The sequence below is a fragment of the Hemicordylus capensis genome, chromosome 1 (assembly GCF_027244095.1).
Source record: "Hemicordylus capensis ecotype Gifberg chromosome 1, rHemCap1.1.pri, whole genome shotgun sequence".
In the NCBI taxonomy this organism is placed as follows: domain Eukaryota; kingdom Metazoa; phylum Chordata; class Lepidosauria; order Squamata; family Cordylidae; genus Hemicordylus; species Hemicordylus capensis.
Genome location: NC_069657.1, coordinates 177,568,735 through 177,590,937, shown reverse-complemented (window position 1 = coordinate 177,590,937; position 22,203 = coordinate 177,568,735). Strand labels below are relative to the sequence as shown.

The 22,203-nt window shown below is 43.6% G+C and overlaps 1 long non-coding RNA gene across 2 annotated transcripts; it reads left to right on the top strand.

Moving 5' to 3' along the window:
• Positions 1–13: 13 nt before the first annotated feature.
• Positions 14–17,144, top strand: LOC128340273 (uncharacterized). Of its 2 annotated transcripts, none has more exons than XR_008313568.1 (5): positions 14–2,944; positions 9,596–9,685; positions 11,680–11,770; positions 12,031–12,952; positions 13,660–17,144. It is a non-coding gene; the product is annotated as an uncharacterized LOC128340273 (long non-coding RNA). The 2 variants fall into 2 exon arrangements; XR_008313569.1 differs by having other exon boundaries at positions 11,661–11,770.
• Positions 17,145–22,203: the final 5,059 nt, after the last annotated feature.

The following is a 22,203-nucleotide window of genomic DNA, read 5'->3' as shown; positions in this document are numbered from 1 at the left end:
ATACTGAGCTAGACAGACCAATGGTCTGACTCAGTATATGGCAGTTTCCTATGTTCCTATATGTACAAAAACAGGGGCAACAAATTTGGGTTCCAAAAATGGAATGTGCACTGGTTACTATTCATTCCATTCATTCAGTATGAATTTTAGGGATGTGCAAAATCTTTTGAGCTTAAAATTTTTTTGAAGCTGTTTGAGTGTTTTGAGTTTGAAACAAAACACCCTTAGAATAAGAGTGCTGTGGATCATCCTTGTCTGGATCCCCCCCTTTCTTGTAGCCAGCCCCCAGTGACTTTAATAACCGGAGTGCTGTGCTGATTTTCTCTCTCTTTTGCAGCCCCCACCCACACCATCTTTGCTGCTGCTGTGTGCCTTTTTCTTTTTTGATTTTTTGGGTGGGTGATGCCCACCTGCTTGGCACCCATCCACTCTAACCTGAGCTGTTGAGTCCCACTGTTCTTGGCCCAATTGCCTCTGAGAGCAGCACCTGGCTGGACTCCAGCAGAAGATGCCAGAAATAGAAAGTGAGCACCTCAAACTTGGTCAGGTTAGATTTCCTTAAATAGGGCCTGGTTTGGGGAAGGGATTAGGTACTAGCCAGTACAAAGGACTGTAGGACAGGAAGGGTGTGTTAGGAGACAGGCCACAGTATTCCCCTTTCACTTCACTATCCTTAGACTTACCTCATTGTTGCTTACTCCCTTCCAAGAAAGCCCCCTCTAACCCTAACCCACACAAAAGTAAAGCCTGCTTCTTTACTTGGGGGGATTCTCTAGCTTTAGTGTATGCACTACAGTGCTATAGATAGAACTGTGTGTGGCACACACATCATAAATATAAATAGACCACCCCTGATTCCATACACCTTTTTAAAATACCCACCTTAAAGGCACTTCTTCTTCCCACTTTCGTCAGAGAGGGCTTGAATTTTAAAAACCCCAAGATATCTGGGAGGCTGAAAGGCATAGCAGGGGCAGATTGGCTGGCAGAGAGAGGGTGATGCTGGTTGTGGTGGGTGATAGAAAGAGGGGCTTACTCCCCGAGTCATCCCCACTGATGTGGTTGTGTGCAGGCTCTCAGCCCCTCTCAGCCTCTGACCGAGGGCGGTGGCAGCGGTGGCCTCAGAAGGAACCAGCAACTTACTTCCACCAGAGCAAAAAGGGTAGTCGGATGCTCAAGGAGAAGCAGCTTGAGCTCGGCCTACCTGAACAACCGATCCCTCAGGATATTCCAACACAGTGGAACTCCACTTTTCTCTTGCACCAGTGCATGCAGGAGCAAGAGCCAGCCAGCCACGGCCTGGTAAGGAGGCATAGCTTGGAAGTGTGCGACCTATCCAACCACGACTGGGCACACATTTCCAAGGTTATCTTGACTCTTGAGCCATTCTTTGTTGTTATTAATGGCTTGTGTGCCAAGATAGCAATGCCCATCGGGCTTTGCCCAGCACTCTTCTCCTTGAGAAGGTGATGGGTGAGTTCTAGTCCATGCTGACCACTGAGGAAGCAATCGTCTTGGCAGGTTGGCTGAGGACTGGCATGGTGGATTGGCTGACGATACCCTTGGGTGCATCAGCAGTGCATGTTTTGTCCTCCCTATGTGACCCAAGAATGAAGGGTAAAGCTGACACCCCTGCCCAGCTGCCCAGGTGGAGGGGCCTCCTGTTTGAATAAGTCAGGCAAGCTGAGGGGCAGAGTCTGGGGTGCAACCAGGAGGAGGGTGGTGGAGTGCCTAATTCTAGTGCACAGTCCATCCCTAGCTGCAGTACTGCCACTGCCACTTCCTAGTCCAGCAGCATAGTCTCCCTGGCAAGGCCAAGGGAGCCAGTAGTTCTGCCTTAGCATTCCACCCAGTGATTCCCAGAGTGCTACCTTGGCACCTTGCCAGGGGGACAGGAGGAGCCCATTGAGCCCTGCAGCAGTGATGATCAGCGTGTTCTGCAATACCTCCAGGAGCTGGTGGCAGGCTAGGAAATTGAGCTGATCCAGGTTTAGGCAATGCATCACCAAGTCTGGTTGGACTTGGTGATGGTTGCTGGATGGTTCCTCTCATGCCCGCCAAGCAGCATCCAGAGTGAGTAGTTGTTCTCCATGGCCAGGGATGTGGTGACACCCCATCGCTCATGCTTGGACACTGACTTGGTGGAGCAGTTGGTCTTCCTGAAGGCCAACCTCCCCCTGCTGGGCTTTCCAGAGCTGGCCATGGAGGGTGAGTGACTCATGGTCACCCCCACCTGCAACACCACTGGCAGCTTGCCCCACCCTGGCCAACCCCCAAACCAGATGTGTCACAGTCTGCCCATTAGTGCTGCTGACACACACAGACATGTAACCATGCCACCACCATGGCCAATGATGAGATGATGGACTGGTGCCCTGACTTGTGTGTCAGGCTGTCAGCTGGGGCCCAGCACGAATCTGAGGCCATGGTGATATTCAGACAACAGCAGTGTCATGGCGCAGTCATACAGTGGAGAAAAGGAGAAGAAAGAAGAGTTCTTCTCATGGTAAAAGTCTGCTTTTTGTTTCTTCTTGTCAGACCATTTCCACATCTTGCTCAGTATTATCCACAGTATTATCTGCCCTCCTGTCTCTCTGTGGCAGGCAGGATGTAAGTAAGGACAGTTTGATTTTGTGGTTTTCATTTCTCAACACTGAGTATAATATGCTGCACTATTGCTGCTGGTTTTGTTGGATCTCAGACTGACAGAGGCAGAACTTGGGTGCTTGCCTGCCTTCCTTGAGTTGTGATTTGGTTTGTTTGTGAGATAGTATTGTAAAAAGAAATTGCTGTGATGATCTCCATGTATGGCCTTGAGACTAACTTGTGCTTCACTCACAAGGAGGGAATTTCAAAATGTATTCAAAGGGACAGGAAGGCAGAGGGTGCCCTTATACTGTGTCTCTTTTGAAGAAGAGGATACATCAGGAGAAGAGGAAGGAAGGTTTGATTTGTGGTTTTCTTTTCTCATCACTGAGTATAATATGTTGTGCTGTTTAGGGATGTGCACGGACCGGTCCAGAGCCTATTCTAAGGGCCTCCGGACCGATCCGGACCTGGGGCCAGTTTGGCCGTTCAGCGCTGGGGTGGATGGACCTTTAAGGGCAGGGGAGGGTGTACTTACCCCTCCTGCCACTTTCACCCCTCCAGCACTCCAAATTTTGTAAGCATTTGGGGCAGCAGGGTACCTTCCAGCCACCCCTTCCCCTGTTCCTCGTCAAAAGGCTTCAAAAGACTCACTGCGCATGTGCACATCGCACACGTACGCCATGTCCTGCATCGCGTGCATGCACACATTGGACATGCATGTGCACGCGAAGCACTGACGTGATGCATGCAACGTGCACTCGCTCAGTGAGGCTTTTGAAGCCTTTTGACAAGGAACAGGGGAAGGGGCAGCAGGAAGGTAACCTGCTGCCCCCAATGCTTACAAAACCGGGAGTGCTGGAGGGGGGAAAGTGGCGGGAGGAGTAAATACAACCTCCCCCACCCTTAAAGAGCCCCCCTCCCCAGTGCCAGACCATGGAGGTTTGGTTCTGTGCATACCACTAGTGCTATTGCTGCTATAACTATCTGGTTTTGCAGCATCTCAGATTGACAAAAGCACAACTTGGGTGCCATTCTTCCTTGAGTTGTGGTTTATTTTGTTTGTGAGATAGTGTTGTGGCAAGAAATTATATATATATATTTTAAAAAATTAACTTTTCCCCATAGTTTAAAACCTCCTATGGGGATTTGGGGAAAATATTAACAATTTGTTTACAATTGTCCAGTTGCCTATTTGTTATGTGTGTTGGGTGATAGGTACCACCCATCATACCACACAACCTACTATGGTGTCCCTAGGAGCTACCCACGGGGAACAAAGGGGTGTTTCAAGTTCCCCGTTGTTCCTTATAGCCAAAACACTCAAAACATTTGAAACATTTTGATTCTGTTTCATCGAAACAGCCAGCTTGGCCACTGTTTCAACAATATGTTTCAAGTTTTTTGCATTTTGTTTCAAGCTCAAAACAAAGTGCAAAATCCGTTTTGTGCATACCCCTAGTGAGTGTCGCACATATCTGCTTTTGATTAGTAATCACATGTGATCTGAAACACACGTGAGAGAATTATTGCTCCCTCTTGCCCTCCCTAAATGGTTCCTTTGAACTCCAATTAAAACCAGTTGCTGACATCCTGACTAAATTACATGAACTCCCATGGAAATTAAATACTGCTTTAGAGTAGTTCCTAAGAAGTACTACTGAGGAAGCTAGTCTGGATGTCAGCCGACTACTGTTTCAACTCAATCAACCTATGCATGTTTACCCAGAAATTTGTATTAATTAATAAATATAAATACAGAGAAACATACAAAAGCAATTTCCAGCTACTTAAAGTCTTTGTGACTTGCATTGTTTACTCATAAGTAAGTCCCATTGAATTGAGTGGCTGACATCCAGCCTAAATTACCTAACCAAAGCTCCACTGAAATGAAAGAGTCCTTTAGAGTAGCTCCTGAGTACTACTGTTGAGTCTGGATGTTACCCAGTGGTTCCACAACCATATATGCTATTTCAGTTCTCCTTTACAATCAGACATGCTAGTGAGAAAAGGCCACTGGAATAAAAACAGAGTTCTAGTATTGAGCACAATGGCCTTAGTGAGTCTAGCTGTCATTCCATCATCCATATAGATAACTGGGGTTCAATATGAGCCGCAGTGCTTGTGGAATATATGAAATACATGGCATGATGTCAACCAGTTCCTGAAAAAAGTACCATACAGGTAGTCCAAAAAGTACATTAAGATGCCATCTGATGCATGTTTCTTAAACGAATAATTCAAAATCTGGGGGGTCTTTTCGAACCCTGTCACAACCCAGTTTGAGCTGAATTATTAGGAGAATTAGGAGAACTGTTCTCCCCAAGAAAATAGTGTAACATGCCTATGTTGTGCTTTGAGTTCTTAATGGACTTGTGAAAAGACGACCCTCTTGTATGTTTCCCTACATTAGTCCTCAGCAGGCAATTTTACAAACCAGCATACATATTGGCCATTGCCAGTAGGATGAACTAATTTGAACAAACACACATCATTTACTGTATTTCTTAGTATAAGGAAGTTACAATCTAAAGCCTAGAGGTACATTGTGACTGATTAAGTATGTATGATGCCTGCCAAATCTCTGTAGATCAACAGAGGACTTAAATCTCACTTTGACTTTTAGACATATAATTATTCTCCGAATGAAGTTTCCATAATGAACAGTTCAAATCATTTATTTAAACTATTGATTTACAACCCACAGTCCTTACATTAATACTTGTCTTTGTCACTTTGAGCCTTTAACACTAATCAGGGCCTGTACATTTATAAGTGAAAAACTATGACAATCCCTCTGAATGCCAGGCAGTTCACATAATTCCTTTCCAATTCAAAATTAATTCAATCCTTACAGCCACTAGAAAAGCAATCAGTCTTGGCCAAGGTTCCAGCTAAACATTAGACCCCTTCTCAAAACATTTCCTCCAGACCCTTATTAGATTAAGGCTGCAGTCTTGAACACATGTACCTGGGAGTTGAATCCCATTGAACTCAACTGGACTTACTTCTAAGTAGATGCATGCACAGTTGTGCTGTTAAGTTGCCTTGATTTATCCTTCCATTTTTGTTTTTTACACCTCTCCTACTGTGGCAATTCTCTCCCCCCACCCCCCGCCATAGTATCATCATTATTGTTAACAACCGATATAGTTTTTAGCCTATTTTCTGAAGGGAAGAAGGCTTATGAGATTAATATGTCCATATGTCTGTGTGTGTGTGCATGTCCTGATAGCAGGGGCGGAACCACCATTGTGTGGAAGGGTTAAAAGAACCTGGGTTGTCATGTCCAGGGGCCATGCCTGGCACCCCAGCCACAGCCCCTGTGTCTGACATCAGATGCGAAGAGGTCATGGCTGTGCGCTCCATTTGCGAATAAATTAGAGCCAGCGCCACATTTGCAGTGGTGGCAGGAAGTGCCTTTCCTTGCTTATAAAGCAGGGAGACATGTTCCAGGCCTGGCTGGGAACCCAGCGCTGGTTGAAGCTTTGCAAAAATAGCGCCGTGCTCCAAAGGCTGATGAACTGGTTGGTAGTTGCATTGCTGCAGTATGTGGCATGGGGAGACCAAGAATGCTTGAGATTTCCATCCACTGGAGTACTCAAGCAGTAGTGAGCATGCCAATTCCTTACTGAAGCATTTAAAAGCTTTGAGGTGGATATCAGGCCATGTCTCCTGAGGAAGGAAAAAAAGAACATGACTGCCCATACTTCATTAATGGGTTTTATTGTTTTCAAACTGCAACTACCACTACATGGTTATACTATGTCTGCTTCAAAGAAAAGCTAGTACTTGGGCACCCCAAATACATCAAGCAACGCTGACAGTTCTCTTACAAATCAGGGAAATCAAAATAAGAGTGTTAAACTAACTGAGCAAAGAGGCACCTTTTAAAAGTGGTGATTCTCTTTATTTAGCAGGGTGAGAGCAACTGGCCCTATCCATCCCCCCAGCACAGCATTCCTCCAGTGGCTGTTGCTGGTGTCTGTCTTGGGATTCTTCTTTAGATTGTGAGCCCTTTGGAGACAGGGAGCCATCTTATTTATTTAATTATATTTATGTAAACCTCTTTGGGAACTGATGTTGAAAAGCAGTATATATTTGTTGTCGTTCGTCATCAAATACAGTATTAGTGTCCAAAATGCCTTATTTTATCCCCCCCCCCTTTTATTTTTGTGGCATGGCAAGAAAGCAGGAAAAAAGATAGGGTACAATTTGCCATAAATTACAGACAGGAGAGTTTGAAGAGTTTGAACATCTATTGTGGTGATTACTTTAGAAATGTTAATGTCTCCACACACACTGTTCTTGCCTTTGTTTGAGTGACCTGGCAGACCTGTGTCTACACATTTGTTTTAATAAACTATAGTTGATTTCTTTGGCAGTTTTCAAACCCCAAATAGCAATGAATGCATAGTATATTATTTCTTTTGAGTGTGAGAGCAATAGAAAGACAGGAGCTAAATTCTGGAAACCTTATTTTAATAGCTGCTTCCCTTTTAAACAGCAAGAAATATTATGCTGGTTTGTTTGTTTGTTTATTGAATTTCTATACCACCTAATATACAAATCTCTAAGCAGCGTGCAGATTAAAACATAAAACATTTAGAAGTCATAAAACCGATAAAAATCACAAGAGATAAAAAGTATACATTAAAATTAAAATCCTGGGAAAATAGGTGCATCTTCAGGGTCTTCCTAAAAGCAAACAGAGAAGGAGATGCTCTTATTTCAGCAGGGAGCACATTCCAAAGCCCTGGGGCAGCCACAGAGAAGGCCCAGTCCCAAGTTGCCACCAAACGTGCTGGTGGCAAATGTAATCAGACCTCTCCAGATGATATTAATAGGTGGCAGGGTTCACAACAGGGAAGGCACTCTCTTAAGTAGCCTGGACCTAAGCCGTTAAGGGCTTTATAAATAATAACCAGCACTTTGTATTTCATTTGGAAACATATCGGCAGCCAGTCCAGATCTTTTAGAATAGATGTTATATGGTCCCTTCAGGTAAACCCAAAGACCAATCTGAGTGCAGCATTCCGAACCAATTGTTTCCAAACTATGTACAAAGGCAGCCCCACAGAGAGTGTGCATTACAGTAGTCAAACCTAGAGGTTACCAGTATATGTACTACAGTTTTAAGGTCATTTGTTTCCAGAAATGGATGTATCTGGCATATCAGCTGAAGCTGATAAAAAGCACTCCTGGCCACAGCCTCAACTAGGGGTGTGCATGGAACCGACTGGCCCGGTTTAGTTCAAGTCTAATCAGACCCAAACTGGACTGGGCCAGTTTAGTCTGGCACCCTCTCAACACCCTGCCCCCTGGTTTGGTTCAATCTGGGGGGATTCATGAATTTTTTAAAAAAGAATATTTTTTAATCACCCCCTCCGGGGAACTTCCTCTAGGTGGTGGGGGTCTGCAGGGGTTTCCCTTCCCCCTGCCAGCTTCCTTGCCACCCTAACCAGCCATGGTCATCCCAGGCCATTCAGAGGCCCATTGCGCAGGTGGGGTGGCCTCCAAAATGGCCACTGTGCCGGAGGGGGAGGCCTGAATGGGCCAAAGAGCTGGCCAAATGGCTGGTTAGGGTGGCAAGGAGGCCAGCACAGGTAGGGGGAAGCCCCACGGACCCCTCTGTTACCTAGAGGAAGTCCCCCGAAGGGGGTAAGTGATTTAATTTTTTAAAAAAAATAATAATAATGAACCCCCAGTGGGGTTCTGTCCAAGGTTGGACTGAAGTTGGACCAAACAGGAGTTGGTTCGGTTTGACCCTGAACAGTTGAACCAAATCAGTTCAATGTCAAACACGTTTGAAGTTGAACCTGTTTGCACACCCATAGCCTCAACCTGAGAAACTATGGAGAATTTGGGATCCAGGAGCACTCCCAGATTATGACCCTGATCTTTTAAGGGGAGTGTAACCCCATCCATAACAGACAATTTCTAAACCATCTCTCAGATCCTGACCCCCTACAGTCAGTCTTGTTTGGATTCAACTTCAGCCTGTTATCCCTCATCCAGCGCAATATCGCCTCCAGGCAGACACTTAGGGGGTCATGCCATTTCCTGATGAAGTTGGTATGGAGAAATAGATCTAGGTATCATCAGCATATTGATAGAATCCTAGACCAGACTTCCTGATTATCTCTCCCAGCAGTTTCATGTAGATGTTAAAAAGCATTAGAGACAGTATGGAGCCTTGTGGAACGCCACAATTTAGCTCTCGCTTTTCAAAACAACGGTCTCCAAGTGACACCATCTGGAATCTGCCAGAGAGGTAGGAACGAAACCACTGTAAAACAATGCCACCCAATCCCACCTCCTTCAAGCGACCCAGAAGGATACCATGCTCAATGGTATTGAAAGCCGCAGAGAGATCCAAAAGGATCAGCAAAGTCACACTCCCTATGTTGATCGCCAATTGGAGATCATCCATCAGGCCGACCAAGACAGTCCCAACCTCATAGCCCACCCAAAAGCCAGTCTGGAAAGGATCTAAATAATCTGTGTCATCCAAAACTGCCTGGAGCTGAGAAGCAACCACTCACTCTATCACGTTGCCCAACTAAGGAAGATTAAAGACAGGTCTGTAATTAGCTGAGGGATCCAATGCAGGTTTCTTCAAATAAGGTCCAATAACAGCCTCCTTAAGACAAGGAGGCATCCTGCCTCCCTCAGAGAAGCACCGTCTGATAATATGATTTCCAAGTCATATTATATTGCTTAACCAAGGCTTTATTCAGAAGCAACTCAATTATTTCTCCTTCCCCTTGCCCTTCTTTTTTCATAAATCTCTACCCACCCACCATCACACATTCTACAGGATCCCCATTGGGACAAACATCCAAACAACAAAACACAAAAGATAACTAGATAGAATACAAAATACCTCTCCCCTTTACAACAACCAAAATTGAATTGATTTAAAATGTAGTAAAAAAGTACTGAAGTCTTTTAGGTGGTATCCTGTGAAGTACACTTATCCTAAGTCTTGGGTTCTCCTTCCGCACAGGAGCTGTTTGTGATTGTTCATCTGGTATTAGGATTGTCCATCACTTTCATCAGCCTCATCCGTGACGCCAAAACTGGAGGCAAGATCAAGGTACTCTCCAGTTTCTCTCTTGAGATCAGACTCCCTTCCCTCTTGTCTCATAGTATGCATGCTGGAAAATCTCAAACTGCTGGATTCCTTTCCATCATCCAATATGACAGAATCTCCTCAAATAAATTATTTGTTGTGATTGAGAATATTGGGAACATCCCTTTCTCACTTTATAAGACAACTGTACTCAAACAAAGATCCCCACCTGAAATGTTTGCTGTTTCACACCCTGTTTCCAACCCACATACAATTTATATTTTTGTTGCTTCTCGCCTACCCGATCATGAATCTCTGCATCCGCAGGTTGAGATGGCACAGAAAGCCCTATCACTTGCTGGCATTATGTACATTTGGTGGTAGCTTTGTGTCTTCTCAGCAGTTTAAAAGCTGATTTTTCTATAGCAGAGTGAGTAGTAGTTCGATACACAAATAGAGTTTCACATATTACCTCTTTCCAGGCTTGTTGTTGCGTAGTAGCCAGTTGCAAACCTTTCTTCACTAACCTGTACATTCTTTCCACTAAGCCATTCCCTTGAGAATGGTACAAGGAAATAGTCTTGTGTTTTATCCCATGGTTATTCAAGTATTGCTCCATTTCAATTGAGGTAGGCTGTGTCCCATTACCAGTCACTAATTCTTTAGGAAAACCTTATCTCACAAAAATTGCCACAATGAACTGGATCACCTTGTTTCTAGTAATGTTGTCAGCAAATGAAACTTCTGACCACCTGGAATAGTAATGCACCATCGCTATAACAAATCTTTATTTTGTGGGTAAGTTATCAAAAGGCCCCATTATATCCAGAGCAAGTTTTTTCCAGGGACCATTGGGATACTCTACTGGAGTCAAGGGGATGGTAAAAGTCTTCTGCGATTTGTCACATACAGCACAAGCCAAATAGTGCCAGATTGCATTTTTAATGTGTTTGTCCATACCTGCCCACCAAAAGCTTTCTCTGATCTGCCATTTAGTCAGTCTCATGTTCAGGTGACCTTCATGGACAATTTTAATCACTTTTCCTTGTAAGGAGGTTGGCACCACCAAACGATCAGTCCTCAACACCAGTTCATTTACTATGTTCACTATGTTCATATATGGTTGAAGATGTTCAGGTACCTTGTTTTTGCATGGCCATACATTAGTTATGTGAGGGTTTAAGTTCAGTAAGAACTTGAGCAGCACTGAGAGCCACTTTTCATGCCGAAGATGTGATCACTCCATGAGTGGATGAAGCTATTTGCACAGTTACTGTTCCTTCATCCTCATCTTCTGCGATCTCCTCTTGGCCTGGATTCGGAAGTGGAAATTGAGATAAGCAATCTGCAGTTGAATACCAGAGACCTGGAAGATGTTCCATCTGAAATCAAAGTCCATATGTATTTGTGAGAACTCATGAGCAGAGGAATTTGATGATAGGCCAAAAACAAGTCAAAAGTTGTGATCACTGAGGCTTCTTTCAGAGTAAGCAGCATTTCATTGATATTGGGTAAAGGATGAAAATCCACTGCCATATTGGAGTTCACATCTCTTAAATCTACACACATTCAATGTTTGAATGTTTGACTTCCATACAAGAAGTCAAACTGTACTGTTCCGTACTGTTTGACTTCCGTACAAGAACAATGGAAGAGACCCATTCTGATTAATCAACAGGCTCTGTGATGTCAGCATGCTGTAGTCTTAACAGCTCCTCTCTAAGTGGCTGGCACAATGCTATGGCTATGTTCCTCACTTTGTGTTGTATAGGTATTGCATTTGCCTTCATCTGATTTTTATGTTTGCAATGTATGGCAGGGCCAGGAGTATCAGCAAAAATGTCTGAGAAATCAGCAACCATATCAGCATATGGATGCCCCATCATCTGTAATACATGTTCCATGCTATTTGGGTCTAACACTATCTGTAGATATTTCTGATGTTTCCAGCCCAATGTTTAGATTTCTTTTTGTGACATGTACACTTTTCCTTCTACAGTATGCCCTTTGTATTCCAGGACAGCAGTGAAGTAGCCATTGATGGCAATAGGGAAATCTCCATATCCCCATGGGTGGATGACTGGAGGCTGCAGGTGCAGATCTGATGCAGTAAGGAGTTTCTTGTGAAGTAGATGGTAAATGATAGTGTATGGAGAACCAGAATCAGCCAGCATCCGCACTTGATGTCCATCATGTTTTACTTTAAAATGTGGAATCTTGTCGCCAAATGTTTTATAAGTGCTTCGCTTGTAAACAACAAGAAATATTATGCTGGTTTAACTAAAGCTTTATTTAGAAATAACTTCATTTTTTCTCCTCCCCCTTCCCTTCCATTTTCTTTCTGACTCTACCCCCCACCCCCTCTCCAGTTTCCCCACTGGTACAAACATCCAAAGAACAAAATACAAAAGACTAAACACACATTTAGCCTCTGTTTGAGAAAACAAACAGATTTGTGCTTGACTGAAGAATCTGAAGCATTGTGAGAAAGGCAGGTTTTTAATCTTGCTAAATTGAATTAATAATGTGGAATGGTTTGCATAAGAAACTTGTAGGGGAGGAATGGAAGTTCAGTCCCCAAGTAGCAAAGCAAAACCAGTTTGGTGAGAAAGCAGCAAAGCAAGAGGTCTTGAGACAGTTCTTTAGTATTGAAGAACTACAAGGATTTATTTAAAGAAAAGGTTACAAACAAACATGAAAAGCCTGCAGCTTAATTTCAGCGGTAGCTCATGTCTGAAGAGAGAGAGACCAAAACAAACAGCCATCTCTGGAGAGACAAAATGGAGACTAAGACTGGAAGAACAAAGAGGGGAGGAGTCAAACACTTTTATCCACAAACCTAAAAAACCGCAGTAGTCACTATGAGACATTACAGCTAAGAGCTGGTGCTGCCAGGGTCCTAGCTCCAACAAAACCCTCATTGCTTAATAGGTTTGCCAAGCAGCCATTATTTTATTGGCCTGAAAAATAGAAGTGCATTATGGTAGCTAACCAGTATTGGTATTTGAAGTTCCAGGATATGTGAAGAGCTAGCTTCGCTGAGTTTCTGTTATTTATATCACTGCTGGACTCAGCAGATTAATTGTGATCCCAATAGAGTCCACCTAAAAGAGGCAACCTTTATGCATCAATAATATTCAAGACTTGAACATGAAAGAACATCCTTGGCAGGGTCCTGTACTTTGACATGCTGCATTATAAAGGACAAGGGAAATTCAACAAGTAGAGCATAAAGAAGTTCTATTAGGAAAGAAGTAGCAACCTTATCAAGCCACCAATCCAGTTCATAGGGTGAGTTGTTGTTATTATTATTATTGTTATTATTATTACATTTATATTCCGCTCTTCCTCCAAGGAGCCCAGAGCGGTGTACTACTACTTAAGTTTCTCCTCACAACAACCCTGTGAAGTAGGTTAGGCTGAGAGAGAAGTGACTGGCCCAGAATCACCCAGCCAGTATCATGGCTGAAAAGGGATTTGAACTCGGGTCTCCCCGGTCCTAGTCCAGCACTCTAACCACTACACCACGCTGGCTCTGTTCTGGTCACACATCCCACATGCACCTTCTCCTCTCATGCAAATTCCCCTTGCAGCTCTCTCCCTCAAGCTATTGCCAAACGTGGTTAAAATGAAACCAGGTATTCTCCTACACTCCTACTTGGGAAGGCTGATCAAAGCAGAGGTCTTAAGATGAGTATATGAGCATATTCAGTTTTGTTTAACTTCTGTTGGGCCATGGCCACACATAAAGCCAAAGGCAGACACAAAGAGGATGTGTCTTGTGGTGGAGGGGATACATACACAAAAGAAGAAAGTTGTGCCTCTCTACCCAGAGCTATTGCAAAGCCTGACCCCTCAATAGTATGTTAGATTGTAAGTTTCCACTAAGCCATTATATTCCATGGATTTTGCACAGCAGTAACATTGCGGTGGAAGCCATTTCAAACTGCCTTCCTTATTACAGCATCATAAAATCAGGACTGTTCTCCTATTTTCAGTGCATTCAAATGGAAACAGGTGACAACTGAAAACAGCAGAAAGCATCTATAAAAGTAGAGAATGTGTGAAAAATGGTGTTTTGCTCCTTTAGTTTCTTCTCTTCTTTCTATGTCACGGGGGAAAAAAAAATCCAAGTATAAACATTACTTGGCTTTGTGGCGAGGTGTTAGCCTGCCAACTTAAGGTTAAAATCAAAGATGGGCTCCTAAGTGCCCAGTGTTCTGGAGTTACAGTATTATATTTCTGAGCCAGTAGTAGTTAAGGGCCAATTACCAGTTCCACTATAAAACCTTTTTTTGAAGGTTTTGTATCTCAACTGTTTCCATCTTATTGGAGCTTGGTATGCAAATGGCATGGAGACAAGCTTTTTAAATAGACCAAAATGAGGTAGGCCCTTTTTAGACACAGATCAGCCTGAAGCTGCCTTCCAGTGAGAGGCTAGAATCCTGATTCTTCTTTGACCTGACTGAGCCTGAACATGAGTCTGCCTGCAATCATCATTCTAAAGTCCCTTGGGGTCATTTCCAGTCCATTCTTAGTGGTGGTGGGCACTTCTGAGTAAGCCTAACAATGGACTGGAAATGACCAAAAGGAGTCTCATTCATTTCTGTAGGATTTAATTCCACGTGAATAAGCTTAGGTTTGCTGCCCTATATATCTCTGTGGGATATACAAGGAAAGCACTGTTCTTTATTATTTATTTTAAAAGTATCTGCTCCTCTGCTTCTTCCCCCCACCCCCAACCAGGGAAGCAATCAGACCAGGCAGCAGCAGACAAGGTGGTCCAGCTCATCTGCACTACAAATTGCCCACTCACTTCACCTGGTGCTGAAAAGCCATAAAAGGGCTATACAGGCTGCTCTAGTAGTGTAGGAGTTCAGTACAAAAAATATGTCATTTCCAGCTACTAGTTACATATTTCAGACCAAAGTTTTACGAACCTTGAATTAAGTTTGAACACATGCAGGAGACACTAGCCCTGGCATTCAAAATCAGAGTCGGTGAACAAGAGTACAGAGCCCGAAAACAGTTCCAGAAATCTCACCCCCAGTGCTGTCACACCCTCCTCTCGGGCTCCTCACACTTAGGGGAGTATTCACCCCAGTTTACAGGATCAGCAGGCTGAGGCATCCCTGCCTGTGGATCATGGAAGAGGGCATGAACACGCTTAGGTGGTCACGTTCTTCAGATGAATGCCATGAAACATGAAGAACCCAGCAGGAGAATGATTGACAACAGTGGGGGCAGGATTTCTGGACCTGTTTGTGGGCTCTGTCTTTGCATTCACCCACACTGATTTTGAATGCCTGAAGAGGACTAGTGTCTTCTGAGTATGTACCAACATAGATTCATAACTTAGAAGACATAGAGTCAATTCTCAGTCACCATGGGTGGGCTGGGAGATAACCTACCTTCCCCCCAGATGACCAAACCATCCATTGTTGGCATACCTCCCACACACACCCATGGGTAGCCCTGCTCTGTGTGGCTCAGTGAGGCATGGAGCAGAGTGGAGGTACCAGGGCTGAAACTTGTCATTCCGGCCTCTGGATATCCCACAGTGCAATGTGTGACACATGATTCCACCATCAGACAGACATTCTATGCACCCATATCTGTGTCTCCTTGGGCTGAACTCAGCCCGAGGAGACACATGATACCTGGTAGCTGGGATAAGAGTGTAAGCACACCCTTAGCCTCAGCTAACAGCCAGGTTACTAAACAGGGTAGCGGAGGGATCCACAAGGATCCTTCTGTTTCTCATGGGCTGCCCCAGGCTGGGTCAGGCTGCTCGTGAGAACAGCCTCACAGAGTCAGGAAAGATGGAGTTGGGAAGTAGTAGGTGAGCTTTTTCCAGGAGGAGGAGGAGGAGGAGGAAGAAGAAGAGGAGGCAGTGAGCAGAGTCTACAAATGAAATCATTGACCATGAAAAATGACAAAGCCTGTCAAGCCTGTGGAGCAGAGGTGAAAGTACAAGCATATAGATTATCATGAGCAGCAATTCCTTTCTCATACTGCCTTCTGCTGCTTTTAGAAATGTATAGTCAGTCACCCATGGTGACTCGAGCATTACAGGTATCTTTTGGGAGCCAATAGTGCTGAATGTTCAGCCCTGTCCTCAGACTTGGGGCAGGAAAAGGGACAGCTTTGATTGGCTGGGAGGTGACAGGGAGGTGGAGCCAAGCTCAGCTTGTAAACAGCATCCCTCTCACCCACTTTGGTGCGCTTGGCTAAAAAATATAAGCAAGAGGCCCAGTAGGGGCCTTAACCCTAGCTAGGACCCATGGTGCTGGCAGAATGGGGCACCAATCCCCATGCTTGCATGTGTTTTGCCAATTCAATGCAGTTGTGGCCCTTTTCTTTCATTTTCCCACCACCTTTCTTTTTTGGGTGTGGAGGCAATAGCCTGAACAAGACAGCATATAAATTAAATTAAGATTGGTTTGGGGGGGGGGGCATGGATTGATCTGCCAGTGCTGATGAATATTTCCAGACTTCCTAAACATGTCTTTTGGGTTCCCAGTTATGGGAAATACTTTGGTTTAATATCACATGTGTTGTTCTCAATTCCAGCACATCTCCAATTTTTTCAAATTATATTTATAATTTGTAAGGAAATAACAGAACCCAAGATTAGGCAGGGATAAAAAAAAATAGGCATAAATAAATTAACTGGCATAGGCAGGGATCAGGAAATGCTTGCACCTGCTCTACTAACTTTTTATGCCTCCTTAGGAAGGTTCTCCTTCTCCCTTTGGGAAGCCTGGCACTCATCTAATTAAGGCTGGGAATCATTGACTTGAAAGTGAAGTTCTGGTCCATTCCAGATACTTTGCTGCTTGTTGATATTGGGTGAGAAAAGACTGAGCAGCTACTGGGAGACAGCCAACTTTTTTGCACAATGAATGCACTCACTGTAAAAATGGTAGATCTTATTATCAAATCTTAGCAGTTCCAGAAATCTCATTGGAATTGCTTTAGATTTCCACCATGGTGGTTAAAAGCAGAATCTGCCTCTTTAATTGCTTATGACCTTTTTATCTGAGGCGAGGACCCAAAAAAGTTGTTTTTAAAAAAATCCTTTCTTCATGCCTTGTTGTCGAAACTTTAGTTGAAAAGGCATCATTATGAACAGGTCCATATTTTCGAGAGTGGGGGGGACTCACCCGACTGATCCCAGTTAAGGGCCTTAACAGAGAGACAGCTTTTGAATTTGGCAAATCTTCTTGCTTGGCTGAGTTTGAATTGTATGTTACTGTAGTAAAATTTCACAAATAGGGCTGTCCCCCCCACTCCCCCCATTTTCCCTTTGTATAAATGGCTCCTTCCCAGAATAGCAACACAATTTAGCAATATTTTGTATCGAGACAATTACATTGTAGAATTATTGTAGTCTTAGTACCTCATTAAAATTTTAAAAAAAGTTAAATCCTTGTTTTGTTGAACACAAGAGATGAATAGTAAATATTGATTTAGAATGAATGCAAACATTTCCCTAAGAGTGGATAATTACAGCTTTTCTATCCAAAACACTTATATTTGAAGAAGCACTTCACTTATTTTGCCATGCGGTATACATTCTTTAGTACATTTTAAATTATACGTTGTCCTGGACAGTGTCTGCTCTATAATTTCTTGTGTCTCTACACCAGAGTCAGTGTGTAATTTTAAACTGCAAACTTTCTGCCAACTAGAAGAGGAGAGGAGGAGGAGAGGCTTAACTCTTTCCCTTTAGTGGGCTGTGAGATTCACTAAGACTTCAATCACTGATGCAAGGCAGATTAACATATGGTTTGTCAAGCATGGGAGGGGACGAGTCCAGTTAGGATTCAAAGATGCTAGTCCCTCATCATTCCATGTAGCATCTTCTAAATTATAAATATCTGTTTTTCAATGGCCTTATGATGTATTGCTAGATATTTTAAGGAATCTTTTGTTGTTTGTCTGCTTAAGGAATACAAGAGCATGAGGCTGTTGTGTACTTCAACCTATTTCACACATCACAAAAACAACCAGCCATATAGAATTACTGAATATGTTGTTGTCTTTAAATACCCCTTCAATTTCTTGCTGTACTATTTAGCCTGTATACCGTGCTGACCCAGTCCTAAGAAGAAGGAGACATTCTTATGACCATTTAAAGGTGTCACACAGGGAGACTACACACGGTTTGCCAGCAAGCCAGGAAGTAAGGAACATTCAGATAGCAATTCAGGAACTGGGAGTAAGCTCTCCCAATGGGTGTGGCATCTGAAGCAGCCGAAGTCCAGTTCCTGCATCAGTTACCAAGTTCCGCCCAAGTTTTGCTCAAGATCCTCAGCCCAACTTCAGCCCTTAGTGACAAGTGGGTAGAAGATCACGTGCAAAATTGGGCAGAACTCAGCAAGCTAGCATGGGAGCTCCACTTCAATGTTCTCCGCCACACAACCACTGGATTCCCCTCCCCCCCCCCAATCACTGGATTCCAACCCCCAACCCCCGCCAAAAGTGCCAGCACAGCTTAGCTTCTCTCCACACTGGAGCAATGAAAGGTCCTTGTGATCTTGATGATCTACAGATGCATACTGTACCACTTCTGTGCTTGCAGTGTATAAAAGCCTCAGCTGAATGAACTGACAATTTCGCACAGAGCTGTACATACAACCACTGCAATGTGTAATACTGCAGTAGTGAATGGAAGCACCTCCATATAATGCCAGCCAGGAGATGGGCCCACAAGTCACTGAACGGCGATCACGAAACACCTGAATCAGGTCAATGTCTCAGATGCCTTGCACTCATTCCTATGCTCTGTTGCTAAAGTACATTGGAATACCCTAACAAATGGGTAACAAAACTGTACACTAACAACACAATAAACCAATGGCTAAAGGAGAAATACTCCAGAATGGTAATTAATTTAAGGCGTGGGAATCCTATTGCCGATCTCTCCTTAGGCTGCTGCTGCCCAGCATCTCCTTCCAGGGGAAAGTGGCAGCCCAACCACACATCTGAGAGGAATAATGTGGGATCAGCTGCTTGATTCAGAGGGAGTAGCAATTATTTACTTCCCACCAGATTAACCTGAGGTTCAACATTGTTCTACCTGCTTCATGCTGTTCTGTAAGAAGTATGGTTATAGGCATAGTCAGCTGGCTTTGGTCACAACTGGCATGTTCTTTGTGGGTTGGGTAAGGAATTCACAGGCTACTATTACTGAGCACCCTGAGACATTTTATTGGTCACCATAGGGTATCCAAACCATTCTCTTGGGGCTGGGTGGCTCAAGGGAGATGGGATGAGACGTTTGTGTGTGTGATTGATGGTCCCAAACAGGGTTGTAGCTAGGGGAGAGGAGCCTGTGTTCACTTCTCTCCCTGGTAGCCTCTTAGAGTGAGGGAGATAAAGAAGAAAATAGGGAAGGGTGTGTCTGGGGGGGCCCTCAGGAGCTAATGGTCCTGGGTTCTTTGAACCCATTCACTCAATTATAGCTAAACCCCTGGTCCCAAAGGATGGACAACTTGTGGAAGACAGCGCTGCCATGAGCTTCCTTGATCCCATAAATAGTGTTGACCATAAGGAGCAGAGATCACTGATCACTGATCAGTGATCAGCTGCTCGGAGCCAGGGTAAGGTAACCCAGAATGAGGATAGTAGGCTCTTCCCATCCAAGCTCTCTCTTTCGATGTACTGTAGGTGCCCACACTGTGGAGCAGTCATAGGACTTGCTGCAGATCTTCAGTGCTGTAATAAAGCTATGGCCCCTTTTACAACGTCAGGTATTTATTGGGCTGTGGGACAAAGACAAAGACCTTGCTGATCCCAAAGTTTCAAGTCATTTTTATTTGCCTTGCAATCCAACAAAAAGGTGATCGCTTTGTCCTAAAATTATATCTTTTTCTTATTTTTGTTGTACATTCATTTCAAAGGGAACACTCAAATTTATTTATTAATCGAAACATTTCTACCCCACACTTCTGGTGAAATTTTAAACACAGCTTTCAGCATAAGACATCAGACAAAGGTACCACAAAATAAGGTATTGAATAAAAACAAAAATACACAAATAGGACATCAGATAAAACAATTCAAACAAAAGTATCAGGAAATACAGATCTTATCAGATTGGTAGACCAAATGAATTCTGAAAGTCTTTGTGCAGAGAAAGAGCACTGAAAAATAACCACAATAGCTGGAGGAGAGGAGAGCTGGCCGGAGGAGAGGAGAGCTGGACTTGTGGTAGCAAGCATGACTTGTCCCCTTAGCTAAGCAGGGTCTACCCTGGTTGCATATGCATGGGAGACTAGAAGTGTGAGCACTGTAAGATATTCCCCTTAGGGGATGGATCTGCTATGGGAAGAACATCTAGGTTTCAAGTTCCCTCCCCGGCATCTACAAGATAGGGCTGAGAGAGATTCCTGCCTGCAACCTTGGAGAAGCTGCTGCCAGTCTGGGTAGACAATACTAAGCTTGATGGACCAATGGTCTGACTCAGTATATGGCAGCTTCCTATGTTCCTAGATGTAAAGCAGTTGAGAGTGGCATGTTTTTGTTGTTTGTATTTCCTGAAAAACTTTATTAAAAACAGAAATATTGAGTGGGGGGGGCGGGTAGAGCAAGGTGGGAGTTCCTAATCAGGGCATTCCAACGCCTGGACACAGTCACTGAACATCATAATCATCGTTCCATGCCTCTCCAAACCATGAATTGGGAATAATGGGAAGCTCAGTGCTACAGTGATGATTTATTTGGAATTGGGAGGGGGGTGCTCTGTTGCGACTAATGATTGCCTCATCAATTCATTCACTTTTATTGAAAGAGCTCAAAGTTGCCTGCATGGATTTCTCACAATTACCCTTGAGGTAGATTAGGGTGAGATGTAAACTCCATCCACACATTATATTCAATGCATATACAATCTGTGTACAGTGCATGCATATATAGATCTGTACACACACATATTGTATTCAGCACAATCTACAGCTATACAATTCGTGTCTATATCCTGCATCTGAGGGGCTGAACTCAGGTTCATTTTTAAAATCACTGTATGTACAGTCAATCACACAAACACATGTCAATTATGTACAGACAGTTGAATGCACATAGAACATAATGTCTGAATAGGGTTATAGTAACTGACCAAGAGGAGTAAAGAGCAAAAGACACCCAAAGGTGCTGAATAAGTTGCTGTCATCTTTATTCTGTACAGCCTGATGTGTTTCGAGTATATGCTCTTCTTCAGAGGCAAATATATCTTTGCTCTCTTACTGGAAATTATATCCTGCACTACTCTTTCTGACCCAAGAAGCAACTGACCCAAGAAGCAATCCATGGACCAGTGTAACATTTTATCAACTTCACAACACTGGTTCCCAAAAGCCAATAAAATGTGACATGTAAGTGTTCTGTGGCATCTCTCTCAGAAATACAGCTTTTGAAAACACATTTCTTTTTTTCCTTATGAAGGAAACCATACTAGGGTTGTGCATTTTGTTTGTTTTGTTTTTGGCCCAAATCCGAAACACCCACATTTTGTTCTTTGTTCGAAATCAGCCAATCTGAAACACCCCAATTTTGTTCTTTGTTTGAAATTGCAAAATCAGAATCCAAAATGTTTTGGATTTAAAAAAAATGGCCGCGGGGAAAAACTAGTGGGTGGGGGTGGTAGTGCCCAATGGGTGGAAACTACTACCCACATTTCAGAGGAATTGGGCAAAGGGCTGATTTTTGGTGAATTTTTGAGGTTTAAGGTTTTTCCCATAGGGAAGAATGAAGGTTTCAGCAAAAGTTTAGCTTCATGTCAGGAGGAAAGGGGTGGCACAGAGGAGAGTTGGGTGGGTGGTAGTGCCAAGTGGAGACAAGGAAGCTGCCAGAATTATTTCAAAGGAATTGGGCAGAGGGCTGATTTTAAAAGATTTAATGGAGTGTACGCGTCTTTAAAGTTCTTCCCCATAGAGAATGATGGAGCTTTCAGCAGTCTCATAACTGCACTTGGGGGGCACCAGGGTGGCCCAGAGTGAGTGGTGGTGTAGAGCACATAGGGTGCCAACCACTGGCTACTGGGTTCTGTTGTTTCTGAGATGTTTTGAGTGTAGATTCTCTGGTAGCAAATGAGAGTGGATTTGTGGTTTGTTGTAGAAAATCTGTTGTAGAAACAAACATTGTTTGTTGTAGAAAATCTTATTCCTGAAAAGGAATAAGGAGGCAATTGGCAGCAGATCAGCCCACGCTTTCGCTGGTCAATCTGCAGGCTGGAAGGGCCGGAAATTCAAACAGATGTCAAAACTCAAAATGGAGACTGAAGGGGAAAGACTTTTCGCGATTGCAAAATTGAGTTTCAAAACAGCCGAAACAACAAAACGTTTTGTGTCCAAAACAGGGACGTTTTGTTTCGGCTACAAAATTTTCTGTTTTGAGCATTGGGTGTTTTGTTTTGGCTACAAAACAGCCAAAATGGTCTCTTTTGTGCACAAAATGTTTTGTATCCGAAACGAAACGCACATCCCTAAACCATACACAAAAATTTTACTTTAATATTTGCAAAGGCATTGCTCCATTGT